Source organism: Pipistrellus kuhlii, unplaced genomic scaffold (assembly GCF_014108245.1).
Source record: "Pipistrellus kuhlii isolate mPipKuh1 unplaced genomic scaffold, mPipKuh1.p scaffold_m20_p_14, whole genome shotgun sequence".
NCBI lineage: Eukaryota > Metazoa > Chordata > Mammalia > Chiroptera > Vespertilionidae > Pipistrellus > Pipistrellus kuhlii.
In genome coordinates, this window is record NW_023425449.1 from 4,004,144 (window position 1) to 4,009,387 (window position 5,244).

A 5,244-nucleotide genomic window follows, 5' to 3' on the forward strand; every position below is an offset into this window, starting at 1 on the left:
CTCTCATCAAAAAATGCCGCAAAAAAAAGGTCACTTTAACTTTTTGGGAGTTGAAATATAAATGCAGACACACATTTTTCTGCTTTTGTGGGAATGAGGAAGGCATTAATGTAACAACTTGCTCCTTAAAGAGAAAAGAATCTACAAGGAAAGAGGAATTCCTCATGTGAGGGTGTAAGCTGATGATGGCTTTTCCAAATACCACAAAGGCTGGAAACACATTTTACAGCCAAAGTTCTATCAAAGATCAAGGTGATTTGGCTGAGAGGAACTGTCTTCATTTTCAAATTCCACAAATAATATTTATATCATTTGGGATATGAAAGCCAAAAGCTAAAGTATCTGATGGTTTTTGGAAAAAATATATTTGGCTCTTTGAAGTCAGAATGCCCCAGAAAATATTGGATAAGAAATCATTCCACTGGGCATGGTCAACTAACAATTTTGATAATGCAGGTTCAACTCACCAATCACAATTTAAAATCCAATGGCTCTGAAAACAGAGTATTTTTGTAATTTGATGCAGTCTCATTTGATCACCATATCTGACCTGAATTAACTTGAGGCTCTTTACAATATTTCTTACTTTCTTTTAGAGTGAATCTTTGTTTTTTGTTTTTGTTTTTACCATACAGAAAAATTAATATATTTGGTTACAGAGAGCTGCTTCAAATCCTCTGGACTAGTTAGAACACATGGCCAATATTAGAATTGTATTACCTTCCTAAAAATTCAAAATCTCTGAATTAAAAATAAAATCTGACCCTGCGGGCTTCATTTAAGGAACTGGGATCTTGAAACTGCATCTTTCATATATGCATATACTAGGGGTACTGGTTAATAAATGGCGGATTTTGTAATCAAAGAAAACACGATAATTTCAAGAGAAACATCAAAAGTGCTTTACTCAAAGTAATGTCCATCACTAGCTACACATTTCCCCCATCTTCCAGGTAATTTGTGGGTACCTGGAAGATGGAGTCAAGTCCCATGACCATTCACAAGGTCAATCAACCGTCCCAATAGAACTTCCCTTGTTTTGAGGCAAACTCTTCAGAGACCCAATTTTCTACTTCTTCATTACATTTTGAAGTGCTGCTCAGAAAGTGCATGTGCCATCAACTGGAACAAGTGGTAATCTGAAGGAGCAAGGTCTGGTGAAAATGGTGGGTGGGTTAATAATTCCCAGGCAAGCTCTTTTAACACGTCTTTAACTGGTTTTGAAGTGTGTGATGGTGTGTCATTATGAAGCAAAATTACTTCGCTGTGTCTTCTGGAACATTTTGGTTGTTTCATGATCAAAGCATGGTTCAAATTGATTATTTGTTGTTGGTAGGAATCAATATGAACAGTTTCACCTTCTTTTACAAACTCATAATACACCACACTTTCCTGATCCCACCAACACAGAGCATTGTCTTCTTTCCGAAATGATTTGGCCCTGCTGTTGATATTGATCATTGACCTGGATCAACCCACGATTTTGTGCATTTGGGATTCTTAAAATAAAGCCACTTTTCTTCGCCAGTCACAATTTGATGCAAAAAAGACTTTATTTCATGCTGTTGAAGCAACATTTTACTGATGACTTTTTGGTTTTCCATTTGTGTTTTGTTCAGTTGATGTAGCACCCATTTTCCTTCCTTTAAAATCTTTCCCATTGCTTGTAAACAATTGGAAATTGTTTGCTGAACAATGTTTAATCTTTCTGCAAGTTGTTTTTGAGTTTGACACACATCTTCATCCAATAATGTTTATAATTGTTGTTCTTCAAACTTTTTTGGTTGACCTGGACGTTCTTTGTCTTTCACATCGAAATCATCACTTTTAAAGTGTTTAAACCAGAATTCACAAATATCTTGAGATGGACCACGTTCACCATAAGCTTCCTGAAGTATACGATCACTTTCAGCAGCACTTTTCTTCAAAATAAAGTAATGAATTAAAACTTCCTGCAAGTACTCTTTTTTGTGGAGCACAAAATTTGACATTTTAATTTTTTTACTTATATTTTATTGATTTTTTTACAGAGAGGAAGGGAGAGAGATAGAGAGCTAGAAACATCGATGAGAGAGAAACATCGACCAGCTGCCTCCTGCACAGCCAAGATACATGCCAGAATCGAACCTGGGACCCTTCAGTCCGCAAGTTGATACTCTATCCACTGAGCCAAACCAGTTTCGGCAGAATTCGACATTTTTAAGTGTAAAAATATCTATGATGTTAACACCTTCTGAAAATTTGGCATATGAAGTTTTGAAGCTTGCTGTTAATACAACAAAATAGCATACGTATCAAATCGCATGTACCGTATACACCTAGCATGGTATAGTAGTAAGTTCAAGAAGTGGTTATTATTTTCTAGCCCAGCCAGCATGACTCAGTGGTTGAGCATTGACCTTTGAGCCAGGAAATCACAGTTCAATGTCTGGTCAGGGCACATGCCAAAATTGCAGGGCACATGCCAAAATTGACTCCCAGTAGGGGGTGTGTATGAGGCAGCTGATCAGTGGTTCTCATCATTTATATAAATGACTTAGAAGAATACTGACTTACATGGAAAGATACACATTGTCTTCTGTGAAACATTGAGAAAGGCAGGTTTTGTGATAGTATGTTTTATTATTTTGTTCTTCTAAATGTAAGGAGGAGGGAGATAGAGATTTGAAGGCAGTCACAGTTACACTTAAATCTCTGCTCTTTCACTTCATAGCTGATGAGATTGGCCCAAGTCATGTAGTCGTTCTGACCATCAGTTTCTTTGGCTGTAAAAGGAATGAAGAATAATAGTTGCCTCTTGGTGCTGCTCTGATGAAATGGTGTACTAAATGCATTTTTAGCCAATGGTTTACAACCAGGGCAGTTTTGACCCCCATGGTGAAGTTAGCCATGCCTGGAGACATTTCTGTTCGTGCTAGCTAGTGGTGGAGGTGTGCTATTAGCCTCTAATGGGGAGAAGTGGGTGCTGTTAAATGTCATATAATGCATAGGAAAATAGCATAACAAATACTTGTTTTAGTCTCAAATATCAATAGTGCTGAGGTTTAAAAACCAATTTGGATATAATCTGCACCAAATAAAAGTATATGAATGCTAATATTTATAAAATGCTTATTATGATGATATTTCTGTGGTGGAATTTATTGTGTGTTTGTGTGTGCGCGAGTGTGTGTGTTTTCATTGTACTTATCTTTATTTTGTATTATTCTCTGTATTAAATGCTGACTGCTTGAGTAATAAAAAATATGCCCAGCCAGCATGGCTCAATGGTTGAGCATCAACCTATGAACCAAGAGGTCACGGTTTGATTCCTGGTCAGGGCAGGTTTGATCCCCAATCTGGGGTGTGCAGCAGGCAGCCAATCAGTGATTGTCTCTCATCATTGATGTTTCTGTCTTTCTCTCCCTCTCTCTTTTTCACTGAAATAAAACAACAGCAACAACATATTTTAAAAATAAATAAATAAAGGCAACATTTCAAAATAATTTTCAATATCAATATTTAAAATGGCAATAACCATGGATAATATTACTGGAAGCTTCTCAAAGCAGAGATCAACTCTCATCTACATAGAGCAGGGCCTTGCATATATAAGAGGTTTTGACAGTCCCTGCTGAATTGAATTAAAATACACCAAGCAATAGTGCTAAGAATGGAGAGGAATTTTGCTTATATGACAAGACACACTTTTGCTAGCATCGAACAAAGTGGCGAGTCTAATTAGTAATCAGCGCCTTACAGACATGTAAATTATACTGTAAACATCCTGTCTGGAAATAGTTTGTCAGCCAAACATTTGTCTTCTATGTCATGCTTTCACCAGTGGTCACTCCCAGGTACCCACAATGCAATCATGCATGTGATCTTTAAAGGTTGCCTCATTTCAGTGTGCTTCGAAGATACTGCACTTCATACAATTAAAGATGAGACCCTCCACCAGCAAAGAGATTATAACTCATTGAAGGCTTAGATAATAATTAGCATTTTTAGCAATGAAGTATTTCTTAATTAAGGTATATACATATTTTAGACATAATGTTATTACACACTTAATAGAGTATAGAATAGTGTAGATATACATTTTATATGCAGTGGGGATACCAAAATATTCATGTGCCTTGCTTTAATGCAGTATTTGCTTTATTGTGCTGGTCTGGAACCGAAAATGCGATGTCTTTGAAGTGTGCCTGTAAAAAATGAAAATGTCTTTCTAGAATAAATATTGTATCTTGAAGGTAGAGAGCATTTCCTTTGTATTTATATTCCTTTATTCTACAATTTTTATTACTCTCTCTGGTTCAATAATATTGTCACATTTTCCTGCTGAATTATCTCTCTCTCAAGAATTCTCCAGGAAAATAGAATATTTGCTCTTATCCTGGAGAATTCTTGAGAAACAGTGTTCACATGTGAAAAACCTATGTGACATTGAACAGCACTTCTGAAGACCCACACCCTTATCTGTAAATGGAATTTATGCCATAGGACTGCTTTGATAATCAAATGAACGGTTTACATGAACGTTCCCTAACGTGCAATATATTCATTGTTGGTGCTCAATGACATGCAGTAGTGGGTTGCCCTTTGTCTTTCCAAAATGATGGTCATTTGGCAAAATGCTGCTGTTTCCTTGAGAATCAAGTGCTCTTTTGAGCATGTGCTGGGAAGGAACTGTGATCATGATTCAATGGAGGATACTGTGGTGTCATGGGTCTGCAGTGACCAGTTAGCAAAAGCCAGATTTTATTGTTATCCATCATTGTCTCTTATATTTTTAAAATATCCACTATTCCTTTGAAAATCAGAAAATACTATCAAAGCCACATTTAATGTCAGCTGAAATTTGCAAAAAAAGTTAAATGTAACAGCTAAGTTGGTGTTGAAGTGAAGCTCCTTTAAGACATTATCTTTTCAAACTCTCCTCCACCCTTACTCCAGAGATTGTTCTTTATGTGTTTCTCTTTCTGCATCATTGAGAATCATACTTTGAATAATGGAGAATACATAGGTGGTTCCAATGAATCTTTTTTGCCCAGTTTTCACAAGGTCAATCAAGCAGACCCTTCATGGTTCCATCACTGAATAATCAATCAAGTAAAAAACAATTGATCTGCTTCAAGCATGTCAGCAGCATATTGACCCACCCATTGAACTCTGCTCAAGTGCAATGAGAGTGATGAAAGCCATCACTGCATTGAGAAATGAGCAAATGAAGGACCCTCTGCAGACCTCTTCCTTCTCTCT

General features: G+C 36.6%; 1 long non-coding RNA gene across 1 annotated transcript; it reads right to left on the bottom strand.

The window, feature by feature from the left end:
* Positions 1-878: 878 nt before the first annotated feature.
* On the bottom strand, positions 879-1,079 carry LOC118718682. Its single transcript, XR_004987876.2, has 2 exons — positions 1,016-1,079; positions 879-968 (listed from the first exon to the last, which is right to left on the bottom strand). It is a non-coding gene; the product is annotated as an uncharacterized LOC118718682 (long non-coding RNA).
* Positions 1,080-5,244: the final 4,165 nt, after the last annotated feature.